Source organism: Engystomops pustulosus, chromosome 4 (assembly GCF_040894005.1).
Source record: "Engystomops pustulosus chromosome 4, aEngPut4.maternal, whole genome shotgun sequence".
In the NCBI taxonomy this organism is placed as follows: Eukaryota; Metazoa; Chordata; class Amphibia; order Anura; family Leptodactylidae; genus Engystomops; species Engystomops pustulosus.
In genome coordinates this window covers 94,236,884-94,255,671 of record NC_092414.1, presented here as the reverse complement: position 1 = coordinate 94,255,671, position 18,788 = coordinate 94,236,884, and the positions used below count along the sequence as shown (strand labels likewise).

Here is an 18,788-nt window from a genome sequence, read left to right as displayed (position 1 = left end):
GCCTGCCAGCCCCCTCGAGTATATAGCCTGCCAGCCCCCTCGAGTATATAGCCTGCCAGCCCCCTCAAGTATATAGCCTGCCAGCCCCCTCAAGTATATAGCCTGCCAGCCCCCTCAAGTATATAGCCTGCCAGCCCCCTCGAGTATGTAGCCAGCCAGTCCCCTCGAGTATATAGCCAGCCAGCCCCCTCGAGTAGATAGCCTGGCAGCCCCTGCCTGTGGGAAAAAAACAAAAAAAAGTGCACTCACGCCCCCCAGCAGGTCCTCTTCTATCCATCGTAGCTCCGACATCGGCTCCGTGTCCCGGTCTGTTGCAGGCACCATGACGTCAGCCGCTTGCTGACATAGTGTGTGCCGATGCCGAACGTCAGGGTGCGGCTGAAGTTGTGAAGAATACGATGGACAAGGACACAGAGCCGAAGCCAGGGCCGCAATGTATAGAAGAGGACCTGCAGTAGGGCATCAGAAGGTGAGTGCACATAGAGTATTCATAGATGCAGGCACTATGACTATGGAGATATTCTTATATTTGTTATACATGGCCTCCTTCTTTAACCCCTTCCCGACATTTGACGTACTATTACTGCATGGCGGGAGGTGCGTTCCCGCAAAATGCAGTAATAGTACGTCAAGCTTCTGGCGCAGGCTCCTGAACGGAGCCAGCGCCAGAAGCTGCGGGTGTCGGCTACATATTATAGCCGACACCTGCCTCTAACACCCGCGATCGGAGATTTCTCCGATCGCGGGTGTTAACCCCTAACACGCCGCGGTCGCGCTGACCGCGGCGTGTCAGGGGCATTTAGCTTGAATCGGACCCCCCCGCGGCGCTTACCGGGGGGGGGGGGTCCGCTGCTCTGATCGCAGTCCCGGGACTGCCGGTGCCCGGGGCTGCGCGATTCTTCTTCCGGGAGCCGGGTCCGTGCCTTCTGGCAGGACCCGGCTGTGACACACTGAGCATGCGAAGAATAGGTGAAGAATAGCTTGAACAAGTGATCAGTGGATCACTTGTTCAAGCTAACCTGTAAAAGTAAAGAAAAAAAGTAAAAAACACTAATTCAACACACTTTTGAATAAAAAGAATTAATTAAATAAAGTTAAAGTCCCCTAAACAGAAACATTCCATATATACATCTAATAAAGTGAAAAAAACTGAAAATCACCAAAATTCCCCACATATTTGGTATCGCCGCGTCCGTAACAATCTGTACAATAAGTCAGAAACATTATTGGACCCGTACGGTGAACGCCGTAAAAACTAAATGCAAAAAACTCGCCAAAATGTAAATTTTCATAAAATCCCTTCACAAAAATGTTCCAAAAAGTGATCAAAAAAAAGTTATGTGCACCAAAATGGTACCACTGAAAAGAACAACTCAACACGTAAAAAATAAGCTCTAAACTAGCACTGCCAACCAAAAAATATTAAAGTTATATCTCCGAAAAGATGGCGATGCAAAAACAAATGAGATTTTCTTTATATTTGTTTTTTTCCTGTAAAATATATAAAAAACTATACAAATGAGGTATCACCATAATCGTAGTGATCTAGAGAATAAAAATATTATAGTATTTTTAGTGTACGGTGTACGACCCCCAAAATATACAAAAAAAAGAACCCAAAATTGACAATTTTCTTTTTCTCCATACATTAAAGAGTTAATAAAATCTCATCAAAAAGCTACAGGCCAACTAAAATGAAGTATTTGTAAAGTGCATCTCATGTCGCAAAAAATAAGCCCTTATATGTCCAAATTGCCAAAAAAATAAAGATTGTATAACCATTATAAAGTGACAATGCATAATATGCTCTGAATGGCGCAGCTCCCCTCCATGCCCTGGCGTGTGCCCATAGAGCAGGTTACCACCACATATGGGGTATGGTTATACACGGGAGGGATTGGGTATCAAATTTTGTGGAGCGTTTTGGTATTTTATCCACTGAGAATTTGTACATTTTATGAAAAACACATTAATTTAGTAAAAAAAAATAATAATAATAAATTTCAAAATTGCATCAGATTATGTTTTAACCCCTGTAAACCAATTAAAGGGTTAACAAACTTCATAAAAGTTGTTTTACGTACGTTGAGGGGTGTAGTTTCTATAATGGGGTAATTTATGGGGTTTTACTTTTATTTAGGCCTCTCAAAGTGACTTCAAACCTGAGAGGGTCCGTCAATAGCAGGATTTTGCTTTTTTTATGAAAATGTGAAAAATTGCACTTAAGGTTCAAAGCCCCATAACAGCTTACAAAAATGATAGTATGTATAAAAAACCATGGAGGCATAAAGTAGACATTTGGTGAATGTTAGTTATTATGTTTTCTGGTGTTATGACTCATGTGTGGAAAAAGTAGAACATTTTGAATTTCAAAAATTGAGAATTTTTCCACATTTTCACCAAATATCTGATTTTCTCATAAATAAATGCAAAACATACCACCAAAATTTTGTAACTAACATGAAGTACAATGTGTCACGAGAAAACAATTTCAAAATCACTTGGATATGTTAAAGCGTTCCAAAGTTATAACCACTTATAGTGACACAGGGCAGATTTGAAAAAATGGGCCGTGTCAGGAAGGTGAAAAGTGGCTTCAGCGTTAAGGGGTTAATATCTTTAGAATATAATATATTTTGAGCCTGAAGGACTCTGGGAGGGTGTTATCAGAGACCCTCTGTGCTGCAGTTTCACTTGGTGTAACAGTGTGAAAGGAAACCTTCCCCCTTACCACTGAGTACGGAAACATCCTCTGCTGTGAGGTTACAGCATGTAGAAGGAGGGAAAAGTGCTCTGGGAGCAGAAAGGGAGACAGTCTAACAGCCTGTGAAGTTGCAGCATGGAGGGGCTCTGCTAAATTGCCCCACCCTACCAGAGCCCTTCAGGCTCATAAGCATAATTTTTAAAGTTGATATTTAGAAGGAAGAAGACCATGAATAACAGTCACGGTGCCTGGATCTATGAGTAAGCGTCCCTGGTTTATCATGCTTGATTTTTAATGGTAGGTTTTCTTTAAAGGCTTTTTACCACTGATGACATTTACCCACAGCCCCCCTTTCCCCTCCACAAACAGCAATGACAGCTGCAAAACTGCATAGCCACATTTCTAACCAAGGTCCATCTCAGGTCAGGGCATACTGATTTTGGGGATGGGTTCAGGTTTTAGGGCGTCTATAACACATTTACAGCTAATGCTGTAAAAGCTGAGACTTATGTAATAAAGAAGGCCATTTGTATGATTCAGATCCGTCTTTATGACAAATGTCTTATACTTTATATTGTTAAAATGTTCCAATGTGTCAACCCATTTTTGGTTCATGAGAAATTCATGGAAACCTGTACACTTGTAACAACAGAAGTATGGCAGAAAAGCGAAAAAGATTTAACAGCAGGTCTGTGTTTCACTGGTCTCCATGGCAACATGTTAAATGAAGCACTTATGGATGTCAAGCATTTCACTGTAATCTAAAGACTGACATCAATAGTGAATTTATCCTCTAGTCGAAATTTCTTTACTTTTTAGATGGTCATTGTATGAACCTTAATTAAAAAGATAAATTGATAATAAAATGAAAGTTTTATTTTAAAAAAAGTTTCCCGTGTGTCGTATGTTCTGTTATGTCCTACATATTAGCACTACCACCTCCTTGTATCAATACAACCATGATTACTTTTCCTCCATCTTTGCAACTTACATGACCTAACATAAGCAGTTAATCAGCAATTTCCATTGAACAGGAAATACTTTATGTTGTAGCACTTGTAGACAGCAGGCTACATAAAAGTCATGGCTCGTAGTAGATTATATACTACAAGTGTGGAGACTAAAATTAAAACTGTGCTGTATTTGGTTGCAATGGACTTCAATTGATTAGGACACAAAGGTTAGTCTCTTATGCATACTGTTAACAACATTTTAATTAAATGATCAGGTATAGGGGATAGCAGCTTAGGACAGTTGCCATAAATGTAAAAAAAATGACCCTTTCTCCATATTAATTCTCTATGAAAAACTCAAGATGCTTTACCATTATGGTTTTCTGAAGTGCGATAATTCCTTAGAAATCACATATTCTGTCTAATCCAGTATAAAACATATCGGGGAAAATCAAATGACATGTGACATAAAAATAATTAGTTAGGTGAGGTTTCAAAATTGGCATTAGACAATTTTCTTACATCATTGACATTTTATTTAGCTGGCAGTGAGAAATAGCCAGAGTATACAAGCATCATGGTAGGCACCAAGGGACTAGAGCCACTTCAGTCTATGCAAAAGTCCCAGTCAACACATCTTAGCAAATTCCTGCCTTACTTTCTAGTTAAAAAAAAAGTTGTGGCATGAATTTGGATATATACTATATTAATGGAAATACTGAGCAGTAAGTGGATTAATCCACCACAGGCACATAAACTGTAACCATCAAATTACCTTTACAAACAACAGATGTTTGGGATGACCATTATGAAAAAAGTAGAGCAACAACAACCAATCTATGCTCCATAAAACATTGAGAACACAAAGGCCTCGCTGTCAGGTGGAGATCTACTCCTAAGAAAGTTCTAAAGTCTAGCACATTTGTAGCTTTTGAAAGACTATAGCTTCTGTGTACAAAAGCTTGAAATGATAACGGTTTCCTGCTGAATAGACTTGCGAGGCAGATCAAAAACCGCTCATTCGATCACAACAAAAAAAATCCATTCAATTCAAAAAGAGATTGATTCTTTGATAAAGAATAGAATATTGTGAGGCCTCCTGCAGCAATTGAGTGTTAGAAGTAACAGCTTTAATCAACACCCTGTAATAAGAAAAACTATCTAGCAAAACATCCTTTAATAACATCAGGGGGTGGGGATGTAGACATGGCCTTCAAAATGGAATTGCAAGGTAAAACAAAAGGTTATAAAAGGCCTTTGCATTATAGTCTATTTTGTAGAAACTAAGTGTGGTTTTTAAATGTTCACCAATGGGTCCTCTACAACTAAAATATGAACTAGTAATGGTCATAAATTGTATAACATTGTTAGTGGTTTATATGCAATATCTATCATTTAGATGTCTTCCTCTCTTACCTTCCTGAACAGTGAGCGGTTTAGCATATAGGACTGTATTTAGAACCTTTATAGTTGAATTATTTTAAATATTTGCTTAAATGTATATGCATTACAACAATTACGTGTGCTGCTAATACACCTCCATCTGGGAAATGTTTAATACAAAAATCTCACCCTCATAGTCAATGGAAAACCTCCTTGCCACTAACTGTTTTTTGGTTTGTGAGTATGCACAAAATTAAAAAGATCTTTAAAACAACATCAGCAGGTGAATGGAGTTTATTTTTCTCTCTATGAATACTATATCCATGGCAGACATCTACACTACAGTTGGGTCTTAAGAAAGTGTGTCTTCTAATAAGAATTCAAAATTGAAATCCATTACTAAAATTAATGTACCAACATAACATACAACAGTAGGTAGCCACTCACCTCCCTTGCTGCATATTAATTTGATGTTTTTAGTTTTCATTTTGGCATATTTTAAAAGATATATATGTTTTAATTTAAAAAATCCAAGTACCCATGTGTCATTTTAACTTTAAAACTGTGTTTCTTGATCTCAAATAACCAATTTCTATTTTTTCTTCTTCTAGCTACTGAAGAAAACAATGGCTTGTAGCCCTTCACTTTAATTACTCAGTGCAGAGAGAATTGGTTCTTATTAGTGCATGGAATATTCTGATTTCATCTCATGGTGTAATCCATAATCAAGAAAAAAAATACAGTACCGACTGTGAATTAACGATGACATAGAAGGTCTACAGTGGAAATGGTCATTAGCTGACCTAAGGTATCAAGCCAAGACAATATTTTAACATGATTTTAATAACCCATTATTTTTTCACGGTCACTTTTCTTCATTATACAATGACGAATAGCAACTCCCACCGCCTACAGCTACTCCTCTGGCTCTTGAAGCTCTCGATTTCTTTGGGCAGCGGTTGCCTGGAGCACACGCACAGTAAAACTAGATTAGATCCTTAACAAATTCTTCCTATTGCATTTGCAATTTATCAAGTGATAGAATAAGGGGCATAGTGAGTATATAACACCATCTGCCCCATCATATTAGGGCGTTACTACCTGCTGCCATCATCTGGCTGATAATAATACCTTGGACTGTAATTATGATAAAGGGATTTATAATTGACACTTGATATTGAACAATACACAAATGAGTGGAAATCAGCTTAGCATGTACATTAACTAGAGAGATAATGAGGAATATCTAGTCTTCATTTTCATAAATGTGAGCTGTATTATCTGATCTCAAACACAATGTAGATGGCAACTTGGTAAATATTTCCAGCATAATCTTCAGAACAGGAAAGTATAAAGGAGTCAGATAAGTACCACACACATTTCATAGTCCTGAGGAAATGTTGGCTTAATGTCAGAGATATCCTATTTGCTGTAATACTTGTATGGTTTGTCCTAGCTTTTCACAGGAAATGTGCTCAATCTTCACTAAGCTAGCATGACACAAGCATCACCATGTGAGTCTAGACACTATTAAAAGGACAGCAAAAAATTGTCTCAACATGTAGAATTTAGATAGTTAGACAATGCTGCCCTAAGGAAGAGGAAAAAGAGGTATTCAAGACAAGCGGATTACAATAGTAGGTTAAAGGTGGATATAGTAATAGTTTGCTTCAGACCATATCATTCTCGCTTCCATATAACAGCATCATGGTGGGTAACGCTGACTAAAGGTTTATGTCCATATTGTTCATCCTATGATCCTACACTGTTGTTCCATTAGGGCAAAACCAAATAATATCCTGCACAGTAATAGCCGTAGGGGTAGCAAAGCTTCCTGATAAACATAATGAGCCAGAGATGGAACCCATAAACAGTGACTAGAAGACAGCTGGGAAGATTTACTTAGCTAAATGTGCTAGAATTCAGACATAATGTTGAACCAACAAACCTGTAGTATATTAATAAAGAGATTGTAGTAATAAAAGGGCTTTTCCAATCAAAGAAGTTAGACTACGACAATCTCCGTCAGCTCGATAGAGATGAAAGGAGCAGAACGGACATGAGTGGCCCACTTCTCCATTCATCTCAGGGAGTGATGTGGGGTCTGACGAAGGTACCCCGGACCCCATCTGACCCCGTTTCCATAATCATGATCTTATGATCATCACAGAGACCCCCACCGACCAGCAAGTTAAGGCCCTATCCTATGCATAGGGCCTAACTTGTTTGGTGGTAAAACCCCTTTGCATGCTTTAGAAACTATAAACTCTTTACCCTACCAGACAAGAAGCTTGACTGACCACAAAGGGCATGTGATGCAAGATGCATAATATGCCCTACAAATTTGGTCCACCATTAGAACACAAAGTCAGCCAACTAGTAAGTAGCAGAAAGATCGACTATACAGTTTATAGATTTACCATATTATCAAAGTATCATTTACTATGGGAAATCTCATTAAGATTATTAAATCACTACCAGAACTTTGCAACACTTTCCTATAAAAGGACTACTGCATTATGGTTTGCCTAGAAAGACAAGAAAAAACTATGGCCCCCAATTAATTAATAAAGTACATTCATTATAATAGCATCAGCGGTAGAAAAGAGGTTAAAGAGAACTTGTCAGCAGATTCATGGTGATCCATTCATAGGATAGAAGAAAAACCAATAGATTCCTCACTAGTACTATGTTTTTTAGATTATAATCAATCAATACACCAGTCTTATTAAATCCCCCCCATAGTATTAAAAATAGTCATTCACTGGAATATTGGATGAGGACTTGTTCTTGAAATGTGCTTAAAATATAACATATATTCACAGATGCTTCAAAAAATATAAAAATGGGTAATACTATGAACTGTGTGAACTTTGTCTTTCTTCCCCCAGATAAAAAACGAAAAAGAGGGTTAGCCCAGGACTGGTATAAATGGAATGTGACCACCCAGTCCTAGGACAGATAACCAGTTGTGTGTCTCATGGTTATTATGTTAGAGGTCAGCTTACGAATCCCACAAGTGGAGCCAAAATTGATTGTACTAGTCCACTTGCGCATAACGTGATGCAACACTTTCTCTCTCCCACATAGTGACACAGCAACATGGTAATAGCAACCATATGCATTTATACTACATAATACTATCATAAGGGGTCAACGATAGAAAATTACATTTCAACCCATAGCAGCGTGGGCTCCCGCTGCATTGATGTTAATCAAGAAACTCTTTACCAATCAGATACGGCCACAATCCCCCATCCAATCCCAAAGCCTCTGCCCCCGAAACATCACAGGTACCGCTCTACCCACACCCATGGAAGGGTTGGGAGGAACCCTCCTCTGCACCCGAGTGCCTGAACGGTCAAGTGATCCTAAGGGATACGTAACACGCATTACATGGAAAGTCACCTGATGACGGGAGCATCCATTTGCAACCCAGGAGCACACAAGAAAAGCATACTCCAGAACTTATTGCTGTATCCCAGGATGCAGAGCACCGTGTGAACAAGCACAACTGCATACACAGGTAAGAAGAGGGTGACCCCATGACTGCCTTTGTAGATGGTAGAGTGGGGATTAGGTTGTGTGCCACGCTAGTAACACCATGGCCCATCTCCCTAATATGCGTGTCTCCTATTGTTAGGGAGAATGGTGAAAAAGAGAAAGGAGCAAGGACCCATGCCTGAAAAACAGGTTATTGCCAGGGAGTAATAACACTGGGGTCAGATTATAAGAAAATAACTGGCGCATTACAGAAAGGGGAGACAGATCAGAATAACCAGGGATAAAATGGCAATGACCCAAACTGCTCTGCAGTTAGCGTCACAAAGTTTATTAATGAATAAAATCTGCAAACCCTCATGAAAAACACATAGAGACCAGAACACGGCTATCATGAGAGCATTATCAGAGCGCCAAAGGAGTTAAAATCCCATCATCTATGGATCAGAGCAAAATATCAGGTCAAGGTTAATAAGGTGACAAATTGGGAACACATTAGCTATCAATGATGCAAAAGAAAGATAAGACATCATTCAAGCCCTTAGGTGTGACACAATACATCCGAAAGATCTATTGGGTCTCCTTTTGTAGGATCAGATTATCCCAATCACCACCTCTCCTCGGTGGTCTGACCCACTCAAAGGCTTGTAAAAAAAAAAGATTTGTAATTGCCATTATGCTTATACGAGAAGTGTTTTGCAATAAGTGTGTCCTTGTTATTTTTGTCCCTAATGTTGGTTTTGAATTGGCAGATAGTTTTGCCAAAGTAATTCAGGGGACACTCGCATGATCACTCGCAGGGGACACTCGCATGACTCGAGGTAAACAACGTCTGCCATGAGGCATGTAACATGATCCCTAATGGTATACTCAATACCACTACTGACACTGCTGAACGTCAGTCCTGTGGCGATGTATGGACATGCCTTCCACCTCTTCCCATCCAGGATCTGGATATCCACATCCAGGTCAAGGGGCATTGGATTGGTTCCATAGACAGGTCCAAAAATGTAAGGGATGAGTTATTAATCTCACTGGTAAAGTGAAGCCCCAAACTGTTTATATTTAAGGCAGCCACAAAACCATGGAACTCCTGCGCCAACAATGTTCTTATATTATGGACCACAGCCAGAGGGCCACCGACGCTGTCCATCTAGACATCTCCTCCAGGAAGACCACACTTACCTTCCACTAGCAGAGGTACAGTTTATGTTGGGGCCACGGGACTCCCCATGGCTGTACCTCGCTGCTGGTGGATGAAGTGGCCCTCGAAGAAGAAAAAGTTCCTCTCAAGGATAATCCTCTGAAGACTCAGTATGAGCTCATTATGACCCCAATACTGAACCCCGCTGGCTTCTAAGTGGAACTGCACTGCCCGCAAGCCAAGTTCATGAAAGATGGAGGAATTTAATGCCTCAACATCCTGGCTTGCGAGCAGCATCCCAGATTCTAGATGTTTAAGTACATCTAGGGTGTCCTGAGTATAAGAACAGAGCCTCATCACAAAGGATCTTAGTACACAATCTAAATATGTACTGATGTTCTGGGTCAGGTTATCAATCACAAAAATGATCAGCCTCCCTTTTGAAGGATGATGACCCTTGAGAATCTTTGGCAACCCATAAAAAGTAGCAAAAACCTGATAAACTTAGATTCATCCTTGCTAATAAGCCTATTAGCAAGGGCCTCAGATAAAATCCCTTCTAGGTCACTTCTAAATTTGCATTATTATAAATGATCTGGTGTGGGGACAGTATAATTATTTTGTGGTCTTTGGTCTGAATTGTTTATCATTTACAAAGCTTATTGTTAAATGTAATAGTACACCCCTGGTCTATGTGAACAGCAGAAGCTGAGAGCAGGTATCCTCTTAACCAAAGGCCAAAGCTAAGGGCAAGTATCTAGCAGAAGTGAAGGCATCCCCCATAAGGAGCCAAGTGCAGACATCCTCCATATGGAAGGCAGGAGTAGACATACTACATATGGACATCCGGGCAGAGTGGGCAGCTTCCAGATGGATAGCAGGAGATGAGTACTGGTGTTCTCCATTTTGACACCAGGAAATAAGTATATTTGAAATGGACAGCAGAGGCCAAGTAAAGGCATACTGTATAGATATATATTAAAATGGTGATTTACAAAGCCAGCCTATCTTTGTGAAGGGGTGGAGCCCCAGACTGGCATCTACTTGAGTTGCGTCCTGCCCATAGTGTCAAGCAGTAGAAACTTATTTTTTATCAGGCCTACAATGAGTGTTTTACACATCACTACCTATAAGAGGGAGAGAAGAGTCTTAATGTAATCATGTCAAACCTGAGTGGCCATTTATACAGCTGCAGAATGTTCCTTTACAGATTTTAGGAAAAACAGTGACCCATCACTCCATTGCAATTCAAAAACTGCATCGCGTAGTCAAAAATAAAAATCTACAAATTGAAGATTCAGTTGAGGGAATTTAATATGGCTTACTGACGCGTTACTGGCATACACCAACAATCCGGTCCTTGAACCTCATTTATTATTGCTGTGTGCCAAAAATAATCATATTTTTTTGCTCATATAGTATTGCAGTGTGCCAAATAAATTACGTCTGTGCACCACATCAATTTATTAAAGTGTAGAAGCTGACAGCTGCTTGGAAATACCACAGTTGTATCCTATGACTGTAATAAATCCCCCGCCGTATTCTAAAATAACAGGAGGTTGATGCTCTTCTGCCTTGGAGCAACGAAAAAAAAGAATTGAGAGAGTCCCAGATTCTGGACACTGGATCACTTAGACCTCTTGCACACAAACTTAATTTTTTTGGGCATTTGCCTTAATGTTTTTATACGGCTAGAACACTGCCCCATTGACTTTCATGGGAAATATGGTCATTCATTTGAAATTGATACATGAATGCATCATGCCTCCTGCTTTTACACAGAGAGAGAGAGAAAAATAATGCAATTTTCCTGCTTTTTTAAAGCTGTCCCCAGAAAGCTTCATGATTTATGAAGATTTAAAACTTATGTCTGGTAGAGACACTTCAGGAGATTTTTTTGTTTACTAAAAGTTTGCCCGTCATATTATAAAGGTTAAGATAGAGGATTCTCTCAATTATGATCTTCATCTCCAATCTTCATTTTTAAGGGAACCTGTCATCAGAAATTGACCTAATAAACCACTAGCAGAATGTTCAACACCTTCCAGATCATGTTTCTTTCATTGCCCAGTGCTGACAGTTTCCTTTTAATGTGTTTTGCTGTGTAATAGGGATCAATGGGGCCTGTGTTATACGTTCATTATGCACCACAAACATATAAAACTATTTATCTAAACAATACTCTTACAACAATAGAAGGTAAAATGAAACTTTTTTTAACGTAATAGCTGTATACCTCAAGAAGTAAAGAGTTTGTTAGTTTGACCAAGATTTGTCTAGCATACTATTGTTATGAATGCTACATGAGGCAGAACAGCTGTTATTAAACCCATGATAGATGTGACAATGCATAATTTTGTAATTACAAGCCTAAAAGCAGCCTTTTTCAGTTGTTATGAGCATATAAGTGTTGCATGTTAATAAAAAGTCAAGGTTAATAAATTCACTCTATCATTAATTGTAAAACAAAGCCTATACATAATGCCAAACTATATTACCATGGTAACCTAACAATGAAATATAGATTCTCCATCCCTTTATTGTTAACAGCTTTCCTAATAATAAACATGCTTTAGAGGCCAAGGACAAACATAAGAGCCAGTTTACTCATTTCTGTATCAATCACGTATTGAATAATGAACGGCTCACTTAGAAAAAGCAAAAATGAAAAAAAATTTACCACCACAAAAATCAGCTTCAGAAAATAAATTTGATCTATAATATAATGTCTGATCATTAGAAGTATAACAAGTGGGAATGATGGTGTCACGGTACTCAGTAACTATTACCACCCTCTTGTAGTAGTTTCAGTAGCAAACCAATAATCTTTATGTCTGTGGCTGGATTAAGATGTAATGTTTTCTATTTTCCAGGCACGTGAAAATGTGATGTTTCCCTAGTAGCGTCACTTGAAGCTGCCAAATAAGAAGTTGGCAGCAGTTAATATCAGATGGGGCGTTCCATTCACCAAGGCCTGTTTGATGCATGAAGCCACGGACGATGTTTTGCCAATTTCTGACTGCACATTTGGTGGTACAGCTGAAAAAAAATTAAGTTTTAGTTCTTTTAAGGTAGAATGTCCTAGAAAAACTGGGTAGATTCATTACAAAAGTTACAAACCAGGCTTCTGGTATAATATGGTATAATTGTTTTGTTCATGTGACTAGTTTTGACAAACTTCTCTAGATTGGATTTACGCTGCATAATCATTGTGTTCTACCATGAAAAATCAGCTTCCACCACAAAAAAGGCCGGGGAGGGGTGTTGGTATCGAAGCAGATATCCTACTGCTTTCAACCTTTGCATTGTAAACCTGTAGAATTCATTGATACTCTATGGGTGAAATTACACAAAAAGATCAATTTGCTTTACAGGTTTTTACCACAGTATGCAGACATTATTATGTTGAAATCTCATCCACTGTGTTAGTACTGTACATCACTGTGACTACATATCGTGTGGAACCAGCCTTGGAGTCGATCTGTCTTTGAACATGCTGTCATTTCTCCATCATGTTATGGATCAGAAGGAGCTGAGAAGACTGATATATGGTTTTGTGGGGCTACTTTCACACAGACTTTCTTTTCATGAGCCACAAACAATGGTCCCATGGTCCAATGTGTCATTGTTGGGTGAGCTCTCGTGTCAATAGCAACAGAAACAGACTACCTAAACCGCAAAATCCGGTAAGAATTAGACCGTCTCAAGTCAGCTCACACTACGGCCATGCATGAGCCCAAAAAAAAAAAGACCTGGGGATGTGTGCCATCTGTAGAATTAACATTTAACAGACTAGGGCCGGTGCCAGCACCAGGTATACCCGGGCAAGTGCTGGGGCCTAGTGCTGCTGGGGCCCACACAGCCAAATCTCACTACCCAGCAGCAAGGCAGCACCTGGTGTGGGTGGCTGTATATGGTTAAACTATAATGGGGCTGTGTAAAGTTAAATTATAAGGGGGTTATATATAGAATAACCATGATAGGGCTGTTTGGGAATGCTAAACTAGGAAATATTTTAGTTAGTTTCTGTATTTTGGGTTCACTACAAAGGGGCCCACTGAGGATCTGTCACACGGGGGCTTACTGAAACCTGGAGCCGACCCAGTAACATACATTCAAAAACAAAAGCTGTGTGAATGTAACTAACTTATATTTTATTATTTTAAATATATTCTTCTATTCTATTCTTACAGTAAGTGGTTCTACTTGCCGATTAAACTAATACCACTGTCATTTCAAGAAATAAAGCAAAAGTTTTTAAACGCAAAATTTAAAAAAAATAATTATTTAAAAAAAAAAAACTGCATGTCAATCTGCTCAACTACTCCTGCTCTATATCCTGGGGCCAACAGACTGCACAATACTTCCAAGATGACAAGTCTGATTTACTAGTCACTGCTTAATTTCTTATCATGTGCTTTAAAACACATGATACATGGTCTTCAATATTTACATTGTACAGTAAACAATGTGATGCAGGAATATTTCATGTAGTACAGTTATCTGTATTATGTATATCATCCTCCATATACCACAGCACAGGTCTATGTGTGCATTTTATCAAGAAAATCTATGGGAATTGCATTTTTTTCTTTAGTAGAACATTCTATTTTATCACATTATTTCTACCAAATATTATACAAGTTACACAGAGAGCAGATAGAAATGTTTATACTGCAAGTTATTTAGAGCTGCAAGCTTATGACTTGATATATAAGGGTCTCATTCATAAAAAAGGCCAAGGCTGAGAACCCAAAATGCAAACCAACAAATACATGATATATAAAAACATATTGGCTTTTTAAACATTTCTTCCTCTAATGCTTTGTTTCTCAGAACTAAGCAATAACACAAGAATCATTTAAGATCTCTTATCACAAAATGAATCCCATGGTACTGGCTTATGTATCATACCTGTGTGAATATGACCTGTTTCAGAGTCTTAACAGCAGAATACCAGGCACCATATTCACTATATCCCTGTGTAATATTACACAGAGGGAGTTTCTAGTATCTTACAACTGGCAGTTATATTAGACAAAGGTGTGAATATTCCCTTTGTTAGCTCCAGTGTGATGGGAGGAGAATTCGCTCCAACAATGGTTTTAGTAAAGCTGGATATAGAAAAGAATGTCAGGATGGAAGAATATAAATATCATGAAGAGCATATAATAAAAATGCCAAGTAATGTTGCATAGATCTGTTCACAGCTTTAATAGGAGAACTCTCCTTATGCCCACATCATTCACATTGTATCCTCTTGGACTGGCATTAGTAGCTGAGATCTGGCAGGAAGTGTTGTGCATGTGTGATGATTAATTACTAATGTTCCCTGGTAGATCAATAGCAAGCTGGTGTAGAAGCAGGAATGACAGCATAGGGACTGGGCTCCAGAAGCCACACATCCAGCATGTGCCTGTGACATGAGGCAGACACTAACATAGCATCACATGCTTTGTATAGAGCAACTATAGCACATAGTGGTCCAGACCCCCTTGGAGGATGTATGACAGATCTACAGATCTCGGCTACACACATGTTCACACAATAACACACCACACACCCACCACTTCCAGAAACCATTTAATTGCTGGACAAATCTTGTTTATTTGTAGCATCACCTTGTCTACAAATACATAGAAGACACAATTTACAAATAAAAGAAAACAAGCAAAACAAATTCACAAATACATCCCGCGATATGAAACAAAGCAAAAGGAAAGGGTACCTGACAGATGCCATTCCAGGTGTTGATAATCCCAGGTTGGTCAAGTGCAGGTTACTATGGAAATGCTCTTCCAGATGGGAAGGCTGTGCCCTGCATCCCATTCACCTAGTGCCATGCAGAGTGATGGAGCCTGTGTGCCTATGCCTTCCCCTGGCCCTGGGGACACAGCATGCAGATCAGCTCCTCACCGTGCCAGAGCCTGGAAGCAAGATGCCATCCTCACACCAGTCTGGGCTGCGCGCTCTGCAGCAAGTGGCGCTGTTCCTTGATTTCCAGGCACAAAAGCAACAGCCACGCAGGCTCTGCACACAGCAGCTACAGGATCATTGCATGATGCTACAGAGCCTAGCCGGCTCAGGGAGACCAATCAATAGCTTTAACTCCTTCTCTGCTGCACAAGTCACCTCTCTGATGTTACAGTATCATGATGGCTAACAACAGCTGCCTGCAAGGAATGAACAGCTGAAAACAGGAACTGAGTGTGACCAGGGCAGCTGATTATTATTAACCTCCCTCTCTAGTGCTTGGAGGGCATCCAGTAAGACAGAGGTTAATACCAGCAGGTGGGACATTAATCCTGCATGTTATGGGAAATAAAATGAACCCTGGTGACCATAGAAAGGCCTATGATTTGTAAACCCACTAAAATGCCAACAATAAACTGGAACAGAGATGAGAAAATACGGAAAAATTATTCTTGTGTGCCAGCTGTTCAGAAGCTTCCCCAATGAAGGATATGTCTTATAAGAGCAAGATTTACAGAAGTGTAGGCTCAATGCCCACCTGCGTTTGGTAGGTTCCCTTCCCCCTCCTGTTATCAGAAAATATAGTGCAGCAGTCCACTTTTTTTCCGCTATTATACTGGAATTGTAACGGAAGACATTGTAGTCAATGAGGAACAGAAGATGAACTATCCATTAATCTTCCTTCTTCGTTTCCTCAAGGCCGGTGGCACACGTGGCATTTTTATCCCGTTTTTGGTCCATTTTTAAACAGTCTGTTAGAAACGCATGCGTAAAAAAAACACAACCGGTTTTGACACGCTTTGATTAAGATAATTGTTAAAACTGGTCAAAAACTGATGCGTTTTCAAAAAACGCATGCTTTTTTTACGGACTGCTTAAAAACGTCCCAAAATCAGGATCAAAACGCCACGTGTGCCACCGGCCTAAGGTTGATGCCACATGTTCCTGTTTTGATTCTGTTTTGTAACAAAATCAAAGCGCACTGGGGCAGCCCGCGAACGCTCCATTTGCGTTTGTATGCAAACGCATGTGACCGGCAATCAGCGCCGGTGTCTTGCATTTACACAATACACGAGACTGGGCGCTGATCACGGATTGCGTGCATTTGCATGCAAATGCATATGCGCTTGTCCGCAGGCCGCCCAAGTGCGTTTTTATTCCGTTACAAAACTGAATCAAAAAGGGAACGTGTGGCACCACCATTCGTTTCTCTTAAAAAAGAAGAGGGAGCAGGTGCATTCACACGTTCAATTTTTAAAATTCAGCTTTAAAAGCCAAAGTCAGTTGTGGATCTTAGTTGGTGAGAACATATCATTGAGCGGTGCTGCTCCTCCTCTATTTTCACTCCACTCCTGGTTTGGACAAATCGGAAACTGCATCTGTAAAACTTAACATGTTGACGTACCCTAACAGAAACTCTTGACACAGTTGTGAACTTAGCCTTAATCAATAAACTAATGGTATACACACTGCTGCCACAGAGGGAGAACAGCCTGCCCATCACCTTACGTATTCAGTTCAAGTGAATCACCCACAAAGCTCTGTGCAGTGCTGCCCCTCCCTACTTCTCTGATCACATCTCAGTCTATCACCCAGTTTGTGCTATTTGATCCTCCAGTAAACTAAGATTACTCTCTTCCTTAATTTGAACCTCCTTTATTTTGAACCTCCAGGACTTCTCCCGAGCTGCACTTATTCTCTGGAAATATAATCTCAAAATATCAAGCTAATACATAACTTCTCAAAAGTGCCCTAAAAACCCATCTTTTCAGGGCAACCACAAATCACATTTGCTAACTGGATAAATCTTTCACTTTTGATTACTTTCCATTTAATATTATTCCCATGCCTAAAAAGTTCCACAGTCCGTTTATAAAGTTGACTCGCCATTAGAGATGAGGGAGCACTAAAATGCTCGAGTGCTCGTTACTCGAGTTGAACTTTTCCTGATGCTCAAGTGCTTGTATCGAATAATGAACCCCATTGAAGTCAATAGGAGACTCGAGCATTTTTCACTGAAAGAACACATTGCAGATGTTTGAAGATGTTTTCACTGAAAGAACAAATTGAAAGAACACAGCAGAACACATTGTAGATGTTGCCGTACATCTGCTAACTTATCCAAAGACACGCGTGCCGAATGGTGTTCTTCACAATAGTATGTGAAGAACAATATGTGTGAAGAACACATTGCAGATGTTTCCATACATCTGCAATGTGTTCTTCACACATATTGTTCTTCACATACTATTGTGAAGAACACTGTTCAGCACACGTGTCTTCGGATAAGTTAGCAGATGTACGAAACATCTGCAATGTGTTCTTCACTGTGTTCTTCACGGTGTTCTTCACTTAAATGATCCTGTGTTCACTGTTTTCATTGTATTCTTCACTGTTCTTCACTGTGTTTCTTTAAGTAAATGCTCGATCTCGACCAGGCGAGATACTCGTCCGAGCAACGAGCCGTTTCTAGTACGCTAATACTCGAACGAGCAACAAGCTCGGACGAGTATACTCGCTCATCTCTACTCGCCATCTATGCATGTTCACATTGAAAAGGTGCCTCCTACATCATTCACACGCTGGTTGTGTAAATTGCCGAAGATAATTCCTGAGGGTTCTGTGAATGAGGGTTTGAGAGAGACACTGGCTGTATGTTATTGGCTGAAGAGAAATCAGCTCCCCCTCCTTCAGTAATTCTCTTCATCCAGGAGAAGTGGAAGCACAGCTGACCTGGAAGGACATGAATATATATGCTGAACACAGTTCAGAAAAAATATGTTGATTGACTCTCATGGAGTCATTTGCATAGATGGTTTTAAACTTTACAAATGTACTGTTAAAGTGTTCAGGCATGGGGAAATAACAATATATGAATAGTTGTACGACTCTATAATAGCAGATTTCAAAGATATTTTAAAGGGGTATTCCAGGAATCAGCATAATTCATATACAAATGGGTACTCAAAATATAAGCTAATGTGTAATTAGTTGTTATTTAAAATTTTGCTCCCCTTAGCAGAAAATGCTTGTGACATAGACTGTAATGGAGAATTAAACTGCTACTGGCCCTTTAATCAGTCCGGTAATTTCCTCTGCGCGGTCCGTTGCTTAGCATACACAGGACAGA

At 39.7% G+C, this 18,788-nt stretch overlaps 1 protein-coding gene across 1 annotated transcript in view; it reads right to left on the bottom strand.

Moving 5' to 3' along the window:
- The window catches only part of NAV3 (neuron navigator 3), a 359,389-nt gene extending 343,522 nt beyond the window's left edge, over positions 1-15,867 (bottom strand). Inside the window, exon 1 of the mRNA XM_072146791.1 lies at positions 15,414-15,867. The gene's annotated coding sequence lies outside the window, so the exon portion shown is untranslated. The remainder of the gene's footprint in view (positions 1-15,413) is intronic.
- Positions 15,868-18,788: the final 2,921 nt, after the last annotated feature.